Raw genomic sequence first — 19,012 nt, forward strand, 5'->3', positions numbered from 1 at the left:
CCAGGACCCGAGGCCACACGGTGCCTCCTGTCCCTTTCACCGTTGAACCGGAGGGCACCCCATAGTGTGTGTGGAATAAGTGCGTGATCAGCATCGGTGTCGCTGCTGCGAGGCCCATGCCTTCTGCTCTGGTCCTGGCGTGTTCCCGCCTCAGCTCCACGCAGCGAGACCCTGGCGGGGAAAGCCCTCCTGGGCTGGCAGGTTGCTCTGGGCCAGAGGAAGAGTTGACCACGTGCCTCCTGTCTGGGCAGTTTTGGACGCACGGAGTCATCGCCTACGGGGGCAATTCGCCCTTCATTCCCCCTGAGCTCACCAGGAACAGAACTCACCGGGCCATCCCCAGGGGCCGTCCCTATCGGCTCCTGCGTGAAATCAGGCCACACCCAGAGAAAGTTCTAGAAGTAAGAGAAGCCGAGCTCATTTGCTGGCCTGTCCATTTTGCACCCGCCGACACTGAGAGAGGGTAGGCACTTGCCCGAGGGCGCCCAGCAGGTTGTCGCTAGAGTGTTTGGGGTGAGGACCCAGCCCCCGACCCCTGGATGGTGGCAGTGGGTGGGGGTGTGGGTTCCCTTCCAGCCCTGGTGAGGCCCCGGCCTGTGTAGACCCTTCCCTGAGTGCCCTGTGGAGTTGCATCCAGGATGCCCAGTCAGCAGGAATGTTACTGTGTAGGTATGTCCCAAACATTTGATGGGATATACTTATACTAAAGGTTTCTGCCGTTCACCTGCAGCTCAAACCTAGCTGACGGCCTCTCAGTTTTATTTGCTAGGTCCTGCGACCCTGGTGACTGCGGAGGGGACTTTTGTCATTTGCCCACGAGGCAGCATTTCCTGTAGTGTGCGCCACGTGACCACTCAAGCTGTCCCTGTGCAGAAAAGGGAAGAAGCTCACGTGGGGAATTGTGTGTGAACCCAAACTGCAGGACTTCCCTTCCCCTTGAAGGAAAGGCCGGCTGGTGGGCCTGCGTCGTGGGAATGTGAGAACGGGGCCCGGGGCGCAGTATTTCGGCGGATGGGCCGTGGAACGGAGGTCTGCGCAGGAGGGAGAAAAGAGAGCCCAGGGAGGGGGCGCAGACAGCAAGAGGAGGAGGGGGGTAGGTTCCCAGGGCTGATCCGGACCCACTAGGGCTCACCCGGAGTGCCTCCTGGGGGCAAACACCGGGTGTGCAGGCACAGTGCTTTGGCCTCGACCATTGGCTCTGCAGACCCAGGCCACGTCCAGTCGGTCAGGACTCAGCAAGGTGGGACAGATGGCCTCAGGCAGGGGTCGCTGTTATTCGGAGCAGAAACCCTGCTTCGGCCCTGCCTCCCACACTCTTCTCTCCAGGCCCCTGTGGCTTTGGAGAACTTGAGTTTTCCCGGCCTCAACGGAGTCTCCGCATCAGATCTGGAGGAGGGAGGAATCAGGACTCAGGTGGCAAGTCTGTGGCCACTGGGGCCCCTGCGTGGGGCCCTTCCGCCCCCTCCCCCCCCCCCAGAAACCCAGCCGCGTGGCCAGGTCTGCTGGCTCCCACAGCTGAGAGTCCTTGGGCCCCCGAGGAAGGGGAGAGCCTGGCACGGCGAAAACACCCACCGCCCCGGCACAATCCTGCAGAATGAAGGGCTCGGTGGCGGGATGAGAGCCACATCTGGATTCAGGGAATTTCTCCTGGAGACACATCGTGCTGACCGCGCCTGTGAGCTGTGTGGCGGGGCCCTCGGGTAGCCCGGCCCCCTGCCCCGCTCACCTCCTTTGCGTACTGTCCAGCCGGCCCCAAAGGCCCCTTCCTGGGAGGTTCTCCACCGGGAGGGGAGAGTGGCGACGTTCCCAGGAAAAGCGACAGGCCCTGAGGACTCATTGCTTTCTGGAACGGAAGGCCTTGGTGACTCAGGGCCCAAGAGGGGCTGTCATGAGCCTTTTGGTGTGAACGCTGGGGCCTGGAGGGTCAGCTTCAAGGCCACTGCTAATGGCCACCAAACAGACCGGGGACCTTTTGAGTCCAAGGGCCTGTGGATGCCCCCTCCCCCCCTCCCCCCGCCCGGTCCTCTGGCTCTTGACCTGCTGGCCTAGGAGTGGCTGGTGGGCTGCCTGCTTAGGCAGCGGGTTCCTGCCCCTGTCCTGCACTGTGCCATCTGTGGAAGGGCACCTCGCCGGGCAATTCCAGAAGTGCCCACCAGGGGGCGGGGCTGCACCTCTCAGGGTCCAGGCGGCCCGTGTGGCTGGACCCGCCTCCTTGGCGCACAGTCTGGCTCTCTGTGGCCTTGGGAAAAGTCACCTAACTGCCCGGTGCCTCGGGGCACCGGCGGGACCAGAGCTCAGGGCTTGGCTTCAGGGAAGGCGCAGCAGAGGCTGGCCATTCCCGTCCCATTTTCCAGGTAGAGAAACTGAGGCTCTGAGCGTTTGTTTACAGGATGCCTGAAGGTGGTACCCCAGGTTGGCAGGCGGTTGGGGTCTGCACTCCAGGCTCTTGAGCCCCCAGAGGCACCGGCGGGGGCTGGCAGGTGCCACGGTGGGCTGGCGGGTTTGTGGGGTTCCTGGAACGAGCCTGACACGGAAATGCCCCGTCAGGCGTAGCCTGGACACTTCTCCTGGCCTTAGTTTCTCCGAAGTCCATTTTCCCTGTATTCTACAATGCTCATTGCTTGTGCATTTAAAACCACACCAAGCATGGGGCGCCTGGGTGGCGCAGTCGGTTAAGCGTCCGACTTCAGCCAGGTCACGATCTCGCGGTCCGTGAGTTCGAGCCCCGCGTCGGGCTCTGTGCCGACAGCCTGGAGCCTGTTTCCGATTCTGTGTCTCCCTCTCTCTCTGCCCCTCCCCCGTTCATGCTCTGTCTCTCTCTGTCCCAAAAATAAATAAACGTTGAAAAAAAAAATTAAAAAAAAACAAAAAAAAACCAAAAAAAACCACACCAAGCAAATGGCCCTAACCTTACCAAGCAACAAATTCGATTCGATGGGCACGTTTTTTTGCATTTCTACAGAACGATTTGCATTATTATCAGTTTCCTATTTCCTGTAAGTTGCAGAGTGGTATAGCCTAGAGCTGACAGCTGACGGTGGGCGGAGACCTGGGCTGGACATGCAGGGGAGGGAGGTGGGGTGCAGATAGGGCCTTTTGGCGCCTAACTCCCCAGATTTTTCTCTGTGTATTAATGGGCCCAGAGGGTCTGAAAAGGGGACGTTCCTCGTGGTGCGGACACGCTTCCCTCTCATCCCAAGGACAGGGGGACATCCCCCTGCCAAAGTACAACATCAGTGCACTTGCTTGTTACCCCCAAGAACCGTGTGACGGAACTAATGTCTTGCGGTTAGTGGCAGGGATCTTTGAAACCCGCTTTTCTTTTCTCTCTGGCGCCTCTGTGGAGCCTCCAGGCACGCTGGTGACGTCCCCTGGCCGGCACTCCCAGGGGCTCCCTGGATCCCTCCCAGGGATGCCCCAGGTCACTCGGCCATGCCTGCGGGGAGGGCGATGACCGTCCAGGGGTGAGGCCTCTCCTCGGGGGCTGCTATTAATAAAGTGACCGCTGACCCCCGGACGTGGGGAGGGAGGTGGGGACGGAGCGTTCCCAGGCCTGGCGTTTGGCCCGAGGCCTCCCTTGCGTGACTGGGAGGCCTCCGGAGCGCTCTGCCCTGGCCCCGTGGCCTCTGTGGACCGGAAGCTCTGTGTGGACCCAGTGCGGGGGCTGCCCTTCCTCTGGGATATAAATATCCCAGGACTGGCCTCCTGCAGCCTCCCGAGAGGGCCGGGGAGGGAAGGAGGGTCATGGCCCTCCAGGAGCTGGCTCAGGGCCTCCCCGCCGTCCGGCTTTGTCTGCAGGCCCCCGGGGCAGCTGGCAACGGGGCCCTGCTTCGCTTCTCTGCTGGAAGCGGACGGACGCGGGCTGGGACAGAGGGGGGGCCCTGCCTGTGGCCGGAGACATAGGGAGGGTGTGACGGGGTCAATACGCAGCCTAGTTTTATCTACACCTGTGGGCGCCCCTCTGGGGCCTCGGGCCTCGGGGTTCCGGGAGGGGGAGAGACGAGTGACTAAGGCCCGAAAGGGCCGGCGTGGCCGGCGGGTGGCGGCCCTGAACGTCTCACACCTCGCCCAGGCCAGCCTGGCGCCGTGCTGGGAACTCTGTCTCTGTTCCCTCGCCTTGTCCGCACACAGCCGGGCTGCCCGGCACGCATAGGTGAGACGCCGGGGCCACTGCAGGCCACACGGTGGGTAAATCCCACCATGGTCCCCTGGATGTTCCGGAAAGGCTGCGGGTTCTGGTCCCTCCCACTGGAACCCAGAGAAACTCGTGCTGGAGGAGGGACCGGGTACTCCCAGCACCGAGGGCCCAGGACCTGGGAGGGGACACGGCCTCTCCTGGTTCTTGGCCCTGGTGGGCCCGGCTTGGCAGGGATGGTGGGGGGCTCGTAATGAAGGGTTTACAAATCCTTCGCATAGGACAGCAAAACCCATCCTCAGAAAAGCACTGGAAAGGGTTTAGTGTAAAAAATGCCGTTGCAGGCACCTGGCTCTCAGGAGGAAGGCGGACCCCCCCCATCCCCACCCGGCTATCGGCTCCCTCTCAGTCAGGCCCATCAAAGCTGCCTCTGTCCACCCTCCAGGGCCCTGCAGGAGCCAGGTGCTTCCAAGAGTACGTCTGCCCCCGGGACCTGGGCTCTCTTTTCTGCATGTGACAGAGGAGAAAGCCGAGGTTCAGAGAGGACCCCCAGCTAGAAGGGACCAGACAGGGATTTGAAGATAGCACTGGGTAACTGCCCAGGCTAGACCCACCCTCCGGCAGAGACGGAGATTTCCCTCAGAAGCCACAGCCCCTCGCCCACCACAGTGCCACCCATGGCCAAACACGTCTGGGAAATTCTGCTCACAGTTCCCTCCTGGGGGGGGGGGGGGGGGGGGAAGCCAGCGTGCAGAGCAGCTAAGGCTCTGAGAAGTCCCGCATGCAAGAAGTCTGCTCCCCTCTGCTCACCCAGTGGTTGCCAAACTGGGGTATGGCCCACCCACCGGAGGGGGCGGGGGGCAGGGTAAGGGCAGGCCTGGTGGCCTACAAGCTGCTGTAAGCTGCTGTGGTCAGGCTGTCCAGAATGTCCTGCTGTGAATCAGCTGCAGGGCCCTGGGGCGAGTCCCTTCCTCCCTTCACCTTCGTCTCAACCTTGAAGGGGGGAGAGACACAAGGCCCACCTGACAGGGCTGCTGGGGGGCCACGGCTAAGCGCTAGTTGTTCACGCTCTTCTTCCGGGGAACTCTTACTTGCTGACGACCCTACTGTGTGCCTTGCTCGGCATCTTTCCCCCGGCAAGAAGACCATCCCCCAGAGGCTCACGGCCCACCCTCTGGGAGGAAAGCCAGCAGTGAACAAATGATTCCTGGCTTGGATCCGTGCGTTCCAGGAGCCAAGGGAACTCGTCGGCAGGGGGGGCAGGAAAGAACAGGGCCCGCAGGGTGAGTTTGTCCGGGGAGAGCGAGGAGGGCTCTGGGAAGAAGACCCAGCCTGTGCAAAGGCCCCGGGGTGGGAAAAAGTAGCACCCGCCCCATGACTGGAAGGAGGAGGGAAGCACAGGAAGGCCCAGAGGCCAGGAGCCGGGGCCAGGTTGGGCGGGGTGGGGTGGGGTGGGGGGGGAGTCTGGGAGGCTGCACAGGTGAGCAGGGGTAGGGGCAGATGACAGGATCAGATGCCACAGGGCAAAGGTGGGCAGCGTGGAGGAGGCAGCCCAGTGAATCACTGTGCTGTCCAGCTCGTCTAGGGCTGGCTGCCTCCCCACCCTGATGCCCCTCCAGGCTTCCAGCAGCCCCTGCCCTGCCCGTCCCTCTTGTGCGGCACCCGTCCCCGGGTGTGGCACTTCAGGGGGCTGGGGCGTGCTTTGCCCGTGCGCTCCTCGGGGGAGGCGGTCAGCCCAGAGCCCTCTCCAGCTGCCCCAGATGCAGGCAATGCCTCTGTGGAGGAGGTTCCAGATATGCACGCTGACTGTGCCTGGTCCAGGCATGGACTGTCACTGTGCCAGGCTCCAAGGGAGCCCTGGGGACGGCTACGGAGGAGGCGTCTGCCCGCGGTGCCCCTGGGAGGGAGGCGGGGAGGTCGCTGGGGTGGCCTTCTGCCGTGGGGGGCGGCGTGCCCTCTCAGGGCTGGCTCTGTGCCGGCTCGGGCCTCCCCGAGCCACAACACGGGGGGTGTGCTCCCGTCCACGCAGGGGGTGTGCTCCCCCCCACGGCAGGCCAGGTGGCAAGCACAGAGTAGGATCGGCTTGGGGGTATCTTTCGGGTCATGTGCCCAGGGCCCCGATCTGGACTTCTAGTGGACCCAGAGGGCACAGCCCCAGAGGCAGGCCCGCCTGGGGAGGTCTCGCGGTGGGGCAGGAGGGGGCGGCCCCGGGAGGAGGCCCGGCCCGGCTCATCCTCGGTTCCCCTGACCCCGTGACCCTGGTGTCCCTGTGCCCCAGCAGCCTCTGCTATTTCCGGTCCTGCCGAGCCTGGGCCTGATCGCGTCCCCAGCTCCCTGCAGGGTCCACGCCCGGCCTGCTGCCCGCGTGAAGGAGAGGAACCGCGCTGGGCGCCTGGGCGTGCTGCAGACGACGCGGTCCCGGGAGCTCCCGCTAGCCAGGTGTGGGCTGGTGCTGGGGGGTGGCGGGGACCCGAAATCGGGCCGGAAGGGGCCCCGTCCCGTTCTTCTGGGGCCCTTAGTCCCGGGCGGCACGGGGCTGGTGCCCTCCCGCGTGGCTGGACCCCTGCTTGGCCTCCGAATGATGTTCCTGCAGCTGCTGGAACACAGGACTACGGGCTTGGAGGCTGACAACAGGAATGTGTCCTTCCCAGTTCTGGAGGCCACAAGCCCCACGTCCAGGGGTCAAGGGCTGCGTTTCCCCTGGGGGCTCTGGGGGAGGGTCCTTCCTGCCTCTCGTGTCTGGTGCCCCAGCCCCTGGGCTGTGGCCACACCCTGTAGTCTGCACCGTCTTCACAGGGCCTCTCCTCGTCTGTGTCTTATCAGGACACTTGTCACTGGGTGTAGGGCCACCCTCATTTGGATGACCTCATCTCAAGGCCCCAGTGAAGCAGCAGGACCGGGTTTTGGCCCTGATCTGTCACCAGCCCCTTCGCGACCCTGGAGAAGTTGCTCCTGAATCTGTCAAACGGGAAGATTCCGGCCTGGGAGGGGCCATGGGTCTTTCAGGCTCTGATAGAAGCCTGTCCCCTCTCCAGAAAAGTGCCACCCTGTATGCACACCGATCCAGGGGCTCATAGACCCCGGGGATCTGGGTTCACAATCAACCTTTCCCTCAGGCCCGGAACGAGATGCGGCGCCCCCCCCCCCCACCTTACCTCGTCCACACACCCCTCTCCCTTCTCCTTAGCGTCTCCCTCTGCCTGCACAGCACCTTCTCTCCCGGGACGCCCTCAGCCCTGCTCCGTTCCCTTCCAGGTGGCCCACACCTGCGGCTCATAGTTTGCAGGGTCTGGCACCTGCCGCTGGAGGCGTTCAGGGTCTCCAGGTCTGCTGTGCTCCTGACCCCCGGGGAGGGGGGCGGGGCTCCAGCCAAGTTCACAAGCAAGGGCCGGGGACAGCAGACAGGGAGAAGGAGAGGGTCTCCAGGCGGCAGGTGCAGAGAGGGAGGCCTGACCAGGAGCCCGGGTGTGGCCCAGGTGGGCAGGCTCTGTGCCCAGGGCCGAGAGGGCACAGGAGGTTCTGATGTCACCTGAGCGGACAGGCTGCAGCTCCCCTCAGGGTGCCCCCCCCCCAACTCGGTGCCGCCCCAGGCTCCCCGCAGGCTGCCCGTCCCCCCCCCACCTCCACAGGCCTCTGCTCGGCTGGGCTTCAGCACCCTCACGCTTGGCCCTGCGACCTTGGGATTCTGGTTCGTTTGCTAGCTGCCCGCCTTCCAGGCCCGGGTCTTGGGGGCGGGGGCCCCAGTCGCCGACTGCGTCAGGCTGCAGGTGTGCATGAGCGAGGCCGGAGCTACTGGGAGGGGCCCTGCCTGCTCCCCGAGCTGTTCGCCCGTGAACCCCTCCACTCGAGCTGGGCTCCGCCTCCTGAGTCACCCGTGGCCTCCACGTGACCGCAGCCAGCGTGCAGACCCCAGTTCTCCAGCTGGGCCGTCACCACCCTGCACACCGTCACCCCTGCTCCTCCTCCTCCTTCCTTCCTCCCCGTGGGCTGCGGGACCCCTCCCGGCCGGTACCACTGCCCCTTCTCGGTCCCCGAGGGCTGCCCCTTCCGTCCTTGGCCTGTGAGTGCTTCTTCCAGGCCAGGCCTCCTGTTCCTTCTACGGGCCGAGGACCCCGCATCGCTGTCTGTGCCGCACTGTCCCGCCTCGGAGGGGGGGACAAAGCGGCTCCATGCCCACTCTGGGCCTGCTAAGTTGGGGGAGTGGGCTCCCCACGGGCAGGGGCTCGGCTCCCGCCTCAGTACCCAGCTCTCTGTGTGAGGCCTCTCCCCCTTGGGGGGGTCACTGGAGAGTCATGTGGCCTGCCCCGGCGGCACTGGGGGTGAGCCCCTCTCTGTGCAGGGGCTCCCAGACGGGTGCTCCCACAGGGTGGCGGGTGGGGTTCCAGCCGTGGGTACTGAGGGCTGAGTCCCAGCACCCCTGGTGAGAGAGGCCGGCAGGTGGTTTCGGGGGCCGCTGCCGTAACTGGGGGCCGGGTCACGGCTCCGGTCTGGCTGGGTCCTCAGAGACCCCGGAGCGGCTGGGTCAGGCGTCGCCACCCTTCACAGGGAAGAGGCCGGGGACGGAGTGCAGCTGGTGTAGACACATCCTCCCGTGCCCTTCGAGGGCCCCTTTCCGGGCTCCATGCAGGGCTCTGGAGGAGTGGTAAGTTCTCGTACTTTGTTGTCACGAAAAAAATCCAACGGACTCATCCAACACAGAACAGAAGGGACGGGGAAGCGAAAGGGCAGAGACCAGTTCCACCAGCCGCAGACCCAGCTGTACGGGGTCGGCACTGGGGGGCGCATCTTTGCACTGTTTTCCTGCGTGTACGTCTGTGTGCGTGTGCACAAGTGTGTGCGTGTGTGTGTGCACGTGTGTCCACGTAAGCCTCGCCGGCATCACGCCTTACTGCTGCCCCTCGTGTCCCTTTTCCTGTGAGATCCCAGCGTGGGGGGGGGGGTCCTTCTGCCACAGGACTTTAAATGCCCGCGAGGCGTCGCGTTGTATAAACACTCAGCAGTTAATTTACCCTAAGTCCCCCACGAACCGTTTTGACTCTTTTTTTGCTGAAACAAACCGCAGCGTTCAGACGAACATCCTTGCCCACGTCCCTGACGGACAAAGCAAGACGGGAGGCCGTGGGTCAGAGGGCATGCCGTGTGCGACTTTGTGTGCGTGTGAAAATTGCCAGGGACGATAGGGGGGGACCCCGCGTGCCTTTTCCCTCTGTCTCGTTAATTTTAGGTGTGAGCAAAAAAAAAAAAAAAAGACTGCCAATTCGGCACAGGCGAAGAGATGTCACTGCTCCTTCAACCTTTGAATTTTGTGAAGTTCAGCGGTTTGCAAGGAACCCTTTATATGTGAATTACATAAAATCTTTGTCAGCCGTGTATGTTACACCTATTTCTCCAAATCTGTCGTTGGTCCGTTAGCTTTCTGATTTGCTTTTCTCGCGGAACGTTTCACTTTTTTTTCTATGCAGCCCAGTTGCTGTCCTTGGTCGGGGGGTCTTGGTGTCTGTTGATTTTAGGGCGAGGCTGGGGGTGTGGGGGGGGGCAGCCTGGGGAGGGTGCGGCCACCAGGCGGCCGAGGTGGGCTGGAGGGCGGCTCTCGCCACAGGGGCTCTCTGGTGGGGGTCACGCACGCGTGCCATCGGCCTCTTCCTGGAAATGCATCTCGTGGTGGGATGGCTTGGGGTCATCCCTTTTGGCTCTCAAGCTAAACAGAACATTCTGTGCAGTAGCAGAGATCACGCTTTGTTTGTTTGTTGGGAAATCCAAGGTATGTGAGCGTGTGTGCGCAAGCGTGTGTAGGAAATGGGGCAAGACTCACCCAATTGATGGTAAAAAAAAAAAAAAAAAAAAAAAAAAAAAAGGCTTGACTGTCTTTAAAAGATCCATTTCCTTTCCAGTCCAGAGCAGTGCCGAGTCCCCTGCCCTGAGCTCCTGGCTGTCCGGGCGTCGCGGGAGAGCCCGCTGGACGGGACGCAGCGAGAGGGCTCCAGCACGTGGCAGTGCAGGGAAGACAGGATCCCAGGGTGTCCAAGACGATGCTCCCCCCCATCCCGCACCCGGGGGCTCCCCAGAGGCCAGCGGCGGCGGGGGTGGGGGGGGGGATCCCTGGGCTCTTTCCAGTGCCTTCCATCCAGTTGGTTGGAGATCACAGTTGTTCCGGACAAGACCTGCTCGGCCAACAGTTTTCCCAGCACGATGCCCTGGGTGGGGCTATGGCTGAGGTCTCTCTTCAGACCCATTTGCGGATGGGAAAACTGAGGCCTGGCGAGTGAGAGGCCTCTGCAGGACCGGGACCCTTCTCCTGCTCCTGCCTGGTCTCCGACTGCAGGGACGGCTGAGACGCCTGTTTGTGGCTCAGGTGTGGTCTGTCTCACGGCCACGGGATGGGGAAGAGGCGCCCATTTAAGGGTCATGATTGCAGGGATAGAACCAGATAATGAGGGTCAGTGCTGGTATACAGTAGGTACTCAATCAATGGCGATGGCGGACGAGAGAGGGCTGAATTTGGATTCTGCTGTGACAGCTTTGCTTCCAGGATTCCCACGAGGCTGTTGGCCTGGAGCGGAAGGAAGAGTCTAGCGGCTCTCTTGATGGGCCCTGTGGGTGCCCCTACACCCCAAATGTGTAGAGTTCAGGAGGCGGTCAGATGGCCAGCCTCCCAGGGATGCCCTGGAGTGGGCCCGCCTCACATGTCCCACCACCAAGCCGAGTGACGAGCATGACATCTGGGCACCGGGTCGCTGGACTCCTGGGGAGCAGGGCGTGGTGTTTCTCCAGCTGGAGCCTCAGTGTTCATGTCTGTAAAGTGGGTCTGTCCAGCTCGCCCCGTTGGTGAGAACCACTGGGCGGGGTCCTTCTCTGTGTTAGCCCTACAAGCCTCATGGGACACAGGGCATTGCCACATTTTTCCCATACCGCTTGCCCGCCACTTCCTGGCCCTCGTGGGCCCTGGGAGGGACCAGCTGATGCCCCTGAAGCCGGCTCCAGAGGCTGGGCCTCGGCTTCCTGAATCGAGGCGGTGTGCCCTCGGGATTCACTGCCAGCCTGCCTCGGATAACGCGGGCTGGTCCAATACCTGGGTGCCAGCCTCGTTTCCACAGGCCCAGCCAGCAACAGGCAGCTCTGGACCAGGGCCCAGAGACTTTCCACCGATGGGACGTGGGGCTTGGTCCTCCCCTGTGGCACATGCGGTCCTGTCCAGAGCCCCGTCCCCTCTGTGCTGGCCATGGGGCCACGTGGGTCCCTTTCAGAATACGGGGCCTGGTGCTTCTGGAGGCGTGAGATCACCCTGGGTGACGGCGTGAGCAGGGATGTTTCCGGACAGCACAGAGTCCCCGAGTCTCACGAGTCAGGCAGAGCTGACCCCGATGCTGGGGGTCCTGACCCCCAGCCGGTGCTGGATGCTGAGTGGGGAGGAAGTTACGGGAACCCAGGGCCCAGCGGCCCCCAAACACACCTCGGGCGGTGCAGGGTCGGGGACAGAGCCCCGACCCATCTCCTAAGATTTCAGGCGCTTGGAGCGTTTGACTTCCTCCCCACCCCTGCCCGCTCAGAATCCAATTAATCAATAGAAGAAATCTCTCGTGTGGTACCTCTCTGAGCCCCGCAGGCTCCTACAAGATTGATTAACACAAACATCAATTTCTCGGGCTGCACGCCTCCGAAAACACGGCACTTTTTCAGATTGAATTGCTGCTGGGCGCCCGGTGTAAATAAAGGAGGGGGGTGAGGCAGAAGATTTGTTACCGTGTGTGGCTGCTGTGGTTTCCCACTCCGCTGGTGCTGGAGGGAGAGGGTGGGCAGGGGCGGGCGGGCGGGAGGGAGAGGCAGGGGGCAGGCAGGCAGAGGAGGTCAGGGAGAGGAGAAAACCAGAGGACCGGGCGGGCGCAGGTCGCAGGGTCTCGGGGAGGGAGGTGCGAATTGGTTCTTTTCTCCTCTGGCAGCCGAGGGTGGGAGCTGCTGGCCCAGTGGCTGCAGCGAGGAGGGTGGTCTGGACCCTCCCTGATTCCATCCAGTGCAGGGGGAGGCCGGGAGGGCCACAGCCCAGAGCGGGGAGACAGGAAGGGAAGCCGCGGACAGGCTCGGGGACCCGGACCCCGGAGCGGTGGGGATGGGGGCCCAGAGCCCAGGAAGCTGATCCCTGCGGCCACACCCCTTGGCTGTAACCAGGCCCGTTTGGTGCCCACCGGGGCGCGTCCCCGCCTGCCAGTCCTCTCCCTTCCCGGCCTGGGCCCTCTGCCCCCCTCGGTGTCTCCGTGTCTCCACTCCCGGGTCCCTTGCATCCGAGGAGCCACGACAACCCCCACATGTGGGAGCCATGAACAAAATTTAAAATTTTCTAGTAGCCACAGAAAAAAAAAAAAAAAACAAAAAGAAACTGGTGAAATCATTCCAACGATCTATTTTGGGTGACCTAACGTACTCCATGTGTGGTCATCCCAACACGTGACGGAAAAACAAGGATTCGTGCGTGTTTTGGTTCTCGGGCTAGTCTTTGCGACCAGGAGTGTGTTTCGTATGTGTGCCGTCTGGGTCTGGGCCGGCCACGGGCGCACCAGCCCAGTGGCCAGCGTGGCGAGGGGGCCCTGGCGCATGAGTGCAGGTGCCCTGTTTAGTCCTGTCCAGTCCTTGGGGTGGAAGGGTGTGGCGACCGTAGCTGGCCCTGAAGCCACCTGTCTGTCCACTGGATGCTGTCTGAGTTACAAGAGGCCCCCACCCCGAGGCAAAGCCTGGAGATCAGGCCTGGGGGGAGAGGGGGGTGGGGATGGAGGGGTGGGGAGGTGGGTTTTCAGGAGGAGCTGCTACCTGCTCTGATCCGGCCCTCCCCTGCTTCAAGCCCTCCATGGCTCCCCAGTGCCCTTAGACCCCACAGGGTGGGGCCTCAGCTCTTGGCCTCCACCAAGGCTGCTCCTTCTCCCTTCACAAGTGACTGCCTGTCACTTTGACAAAGGTTTCCTGAGGGCTCCGAGCACTGGGCCCTGAGATGCCCAGACAGGACCCTGAGCCGGGAGCTCCTGCAGGTTGGGTGGGTGTTACTGGGGGAAGGAACGGGGCACAGAAACTCGCAGGTGACAGGCAAGGGGGTCGGAGCTGCAGGTGGGCTGTGGGCGGGGGGCTGAAGGCCGAGGTGGGGGGGCACCCATGGTTGACGGGCGCTGGGCCAGGGGGGCCAAGGAAGCAGAAGGGTGGGTGGGAGGGCGCCGGACGAGGAAAGGGCTGGACTGTGGTGGCAAAGTCAAGGAGGAGGCTGGTGCCTCTTCTACCCTTTGGAGAGCTTCCCTCGATTTTGGCTGTGGCATTGCACTGGAACCTTCCAGAAAGGTGCCCTTGCTGTCTCCCCTGTGCTGTTCTCTCTCCTTCTTTGGCATCTTGAAGCCCCGAGCCTGCTGCTGACGGAAGAGAAGGGCTGGGGATGGAGAACAGCAGCGGGCCTTCGGGGGGCTCCCTGGAATCGGGGACCGAGGGGGCTGTGTATCTTTTGCGTCATCTACCCACACCCCCACCCCCACCCCAGGGCCACCCAGGCCAAGTGCTTTCTCTGGACTTTCAGTTCATGTACAAGAACACACTCCCAGCGAGAAGAGGCCGTCGTGAGGGAGGGGTGGCTCCGGGGCCGCTGTGTGGGCTCGGACAGCCTACCTCTCCTTTCCAGGCTTGGCTGGCCTCCCTCTGCTCTGCCCACCTGGCTTCATCGCCAGGACTTCCTCCTTTCTGCAGGCCACGAAACCTCCTGCCGGGGCAGCCCTGTGACACGTCCCCAGCGCCCCAGCAGGGAGGGGTGTCCAGCAAGGGGATCGAGGGCCCGTCTGCCACCTCCGGACCTCGGGCGCCGGCCTCCCTGACTCCCTTTGACCCTGGTTACCCCTGGGGAATGGGGAGCGGGTAGGCCGAGACAATGAGCTGTCTCTGGAGTGACGGCTTTGTGTCCAATAAGCTGAATTAGTGTTTTGATTTAAAAACTACTTTTTAGGGGTGCCTGGGTGGCTCAGTCGGTTCAGCGTCCGACTTCGGCTCAGGTCGTGATCTCGCAGCTCCTGAGTTCGAGCCCCGCGTCGGGCTCTGTGCTGACGGCTCGGAGCCTGGAGCCTGCTTCCGGTTCTGTGTCTCCCTGTCTCTCTGCCCCTCTCCTGCTCATGCTCTGTCTCTTTTCCCCCTCTTTCCCTCTCAAAAATAAACATGAAAAAAAATTAGAGCCTTAAAAAAATTAAGGTTAACGTCTGTACAGTCAAGTGCACCAATGGTGAGCCTACAGCTCTAGGAGGTTTGACATCATTTTCATGCGTAATTTTTTTAAGCGCAAAAAGAGGCTACCTGAGTCCCCCCCTGCTGTGCCAGGTAGAAAAGGAGCCAATGTCCCCGAGTAGCCTCCGTTGGCTGAGAGTGTGGCTCCTTCCCCCCTGACCACCTGGAGTTACTCTCTGGGGTCAATGGGTGAGGAAGGGACAGGATCGGGGGGCAACAGAGTCACGGGTGGGGGGACACGAAGCCAGGCGCAGACCCTGGTCTCTGGACCCTCAACCCAGTGCTCCTTGTGCAGCCCCGCCCTGGCTTGGGTCACTTCCCCCAGGGAGCAGCCCAGGACCTGAGCCCAGAGCCCCGCTGCCCGGAGCCCACGGAGTGCTTTTCTTCGGCCGTTCGCGAACCCCCAGAGCCTGCCGGGGGCGCCAGGCTGTGTGCTGCGTCCTTCAGATGCCGTACCCGGTGACGCGGGCGTCAGTGCCCCGCGTTGTACACGAGGAGCTCAGAGAGGGCGCCGGGCTTGCTCAAGGTCACTGCCAGAGAGCGGCGGGGTGGGGGCCTGAGCTCTGGCGGGCCTCAGCCCAGAGCCTCCAAACCCGCTTTCCTAAACCTCCACCCCTCCGTGTCTTGGCCCCAGCCAGCATGTCTTCTGCCACTGCCCGCAGTGGCCTCGGGGGTCCTCCGGAGGGCACAGCCCCCCCCTCCCCCCCCCCCGTGGCACGGTCCCCAACAGGAGGTCCAGGAACCACGCGCCGGGCTGGTGGGGGGCTCACCATGAGGCGGGCTCTGGCTGCTGGATCCTGCCTGAGCCCTATCTCCTCCCGGGCAGGTGGGCCCAGCGGGGGCACAGAGGCCCGGTGTAGCCCCAGCCCCTGTTTTATGCAGGGGGAAGCCAGGCCCGGAGAGGGGAGGCAGGCTGCCCCAAGTCACACAGCAGCTGAGCGGAACGGGGCCTGGAGGCCAGTAATCACAGGCTGGTGATCACGCGGGGACGGGTGAGAGCCCACGACTCCCTGCTTGTGACTTCAAGTGGCATCGAGCCAGTGAGTCAGGCCCGCCGAGGGCTCGGGCGCGTGGGCAGGAGGATGGGCGGTGGGCGGGCAGGGGCAGGAGGCAGGCGCTTGAGTCAAGTGTGGCTAATTTAGTACAAGAACGCTGATGCCACTGGCAATCTCTGCATCTTGGAGAAACAGAGGACGGTGTGAGGCCTGTTCCAGATGCAGCAGGAATGGGGATGTTGCTTAAGAGGCCTGGCGAGTGGGGGGACTCAGGTCCCGCCAGCCTCTTCCTCAGCCAGGGCGCTGGGGCCAGGCACCTACCGCTGGTGGAAAAGGGAGCTTTTCCTTCGCAGGCCAGGGCGAAGGCAGAGCCGAGGTCTGCCCCTACCAGTGGCTCTGCGAGCCACCCTGGGCCACCTGAGCATGCCCAGGCGGGTCCCACAAGCTCCCCGCCTCAGTCTTCCCCTCCTGTGTGGGGACTGACAGGAGATCCAGGGCGAGCGTAGTGTGACGGGCCTGGCAGGGACCCCGCGGGACACGGGAAGCACCCCTTTGCCCGGCCTGGGATGAGCCGGCTCCCTCGTTGGGTGTCTCCGGGTGGGCACGGCCCCTCGGTAGCACGGTCCCCAGTGCCTGTGCCCGGGTCACAGCTGGCTGTGGGGCGAGGCTCCCGGTTCAGGACTTGGCATTTCTCCCCAAAAACATCCGTGTCCTTGGTTCAGACACACAAACACCCACCTAGCCTTTAGGCTGGAAGGAAGGAGCTAGGGGGGCGCTCTCCCCACCCCCAGCCCCTGTCCTGGCTCCCTGCTTCGTTCCTTCCTGTGACAACACTCTGGGGTGGGGGTGGGGGGCCTCCGTGCATCACACAGGCAAGCCCCCTGCCCTGCGGCTTCTGCGGACACAGGACCCCACTGGCCCAGTGACCACGGACAACAAGCAGAGGAGCCATAACACCCCCCACTGGAGAGGAACGTTGTGGGCTTGCGGGACAATGACCGGACAGTGCTGGCCCACGGCCCCTGGCGCACAGTGGGGACTTCTCGACGGCTGCTCTCACGTGTGGACACGGGACACACGGGTGAAGGTCCCTCATCCCGGAGAACGGGGTGAGTGACCTTCGGGTGTCAACCTCTCCGGAGTGTCAGGAAGGCTGGGGCCTGGATGCTGGGCTGCCTGGGATGGCCAGCGAGCCCCGACTCTCTCTCTCTCTCCTTTGAACAGCTCCTTCGGGATGGGCCTGGGGCCCTGCGCCGTCTCCCCTTGCGGACCTCCGCGTGGTCCCGGAGTCCCTCGGCGCTCCTCCACGCAGGGGGTCCCCAACCCCTGACTGCCCCAGCTGCCCAGCGCCGTGTGGCTAGTGTGGAGGACAGGTTACAGCAGGGGCGATGGCAAAATATCGCGAGCTGACTGAAAATTAAAACATGGCGTATCGACTTTGTGTGATGCAGCTAAAACAACATTTAAGGGGAAAATTATAGCTTAAAGTGATTTGTGGGCAATTTACATATAGGAAATTGGCAAAGGAAAACTCATCATTGAAGGCTCACACCGAAAGAGAAAATTGCAACACCAAAAAAAAAAAATGTGGACAGTCTGGTTAGAAAGTGGGCAGAGGACCGGGAGTGACATTTCTCCGAGGAAGACGTCCAGACACTCGGCGTCACTGATCATCGGGGAAAGGCAAATCAAAACAACCTCGCGCCTGTCAGAATGGCGAAAACAAAAGGACAAGAGATAACAGGCGTTGGCGAGGGCGTGGAGAAAGGGGAACCCTCACGCACGGTTGGTGGGAATGCAGACTGGTGTAGCCGCTGTGTGGGAAACAGTATGTTATGGAGGTTTCTTACAAGATAAAAAATAGAACCACCGTACAATCCAGTAATTCTGCTGCTGGGTATTTATCCAGGGAAAACACGGACTTGAAAAGCTACATGCACTCCTATGTTTATTGCGGCATGATTTAGAGTAGCCAAGACAAGAAAGCAACTCGAGTGTCCATCGACAGACGAATGGATAAAGATGCGGTAGACATATACTGTGGAATATTACGCAGCCATAAACAAGGGCGAGATCACGCCATTTGTGACAGCGGGGATCGATCTAGAGGGTATTATGCTAAGTGAAATAAGTCAGGCAGAGAAAGACAAATATCATATTATCTAATCATAAATGGAATCTAAAAAAGCAAACAAAAAGCGGAATCAAAACTATAAATACAGAGAACAAACTGATGGTTGCCGGAGGGGAGGGGGGTGGGGGGTTGGGCAAAAGGGGGAAGGGGAGAGGGAGATACAGGCCTTCAGTTATGGAATGAGTAAGTCATGGGAATACAAACCAGAGCATAAGGGGTACAGTCAGTGATAATAATGTGTAGTGTGCATAACTGTGTGAACTTGTCCGATCGCTAAGTTGTGCACCAGAAACTAACGTAACACCGTGTGTCTGCTACACTAAAAACAGAAAAAAAAACAAGAAGAAAAGAAAAAGAAAATCAATGATCTAAATTCCACCTTAAGAAACTAGGAAAAGAAGCAAATTGAATTCAAAACAAACGGAAGGAAGCAGTAATGAGCAGAAATCAATGAAACAGGAAAGAGAAAGGCTGTAGGAAAGCGTAATCAATGAAGCTAGAGTTGCCTCCGTGAAAAGATCGTATGTGACTGACAAATCTCTAGGCAGACTGACAAAGAAAAAAAGACAGAAGGCGCAGATTACCAATATCAGGAATGGAAAAGGGGACATCACTACAGATCTTGCGGATGTTAAAATGTTAAGAAATAATATTACAAACAATTTTATGATAGACAAATTCCTTCAAAAACAGAAACTACCAAAACTCACTCAAGAAAAAAACAGGTGATAGTCCCGTATATATATTAACAAAAATTTGTTTAGACGTTTATTTATTATTGAGAGACAGAGAGACACAGAGCGTGAGCAGGGGAGGGGCAGAAAGAGGGGGAGACACAGAATCTGAAACAGGCTCCAGGCTCCGAGCCGTCAGCACAGAGCCCGACGTAAGGCTTGAACCCACAAACCGTGAGATCATGACCTGAGCTGAAGTCAGACGCTTAACCGACTGAGCCACCCAGGCTCCCCAATAGTCCCATATATATTAGAGAGTTGGTTGTTTAAAATCTTCTCAAAACAGGGGCGCCTGGGTGGCTCAGTCGGTTGGGAATCTGACTTTGGCTCAGGTCATGATCTCACGGTCCGTGGGTTCGAGCCCCGTGTCGGGCTCTGTGCTGACGGCTCGGAGCCTGGCGCCTGCTTCGGATTCTGTGTCTCCCTCTCTCTCAGCCCCTCCCCCACTCTCACTCTGTGTCCCTCTCAAAAGATACATAATAAACATTAAAAAAAAAAAACCTTCTGAAAACAATAAACTCCAGACTTACGTGAGTTTTGCAGCAAATTCTACCAAACACTTGAGAAAGAAATAATACCAACCACACTCAGCCTCTTCCAGGAAATGGAAGTGGAGGGAGGAATCCACTCTTTTTATGAGGTCAGTGTTACTCTGATACCAAAACCTGACAAAGAGGTTACAAGAGGCTTCATCAAAAGGATACATATGGAGGTCAAATCAGCATATGAAAAGATGCTCAGTGGTCTCAGTCATTACAGTCAGTCAACGCTGAAGGAC

Source organism: Herpailurus yagouaroundi, unplaced genomic scaffold, assembly GCF_014898765.1.
Source record: "Herpailurus yagouaroundi ecotype Mexico unplaced genomic scaffold, PumYag 267, whole genome shotgun sequence".
In the NCBI taxonomy this organism is placed as follows: Eukaryota; Metazoa; Chordata; class Mammalia; order Carnivora; family Felidae; genus Herpailurus; species Herpailurus yagouaroundi.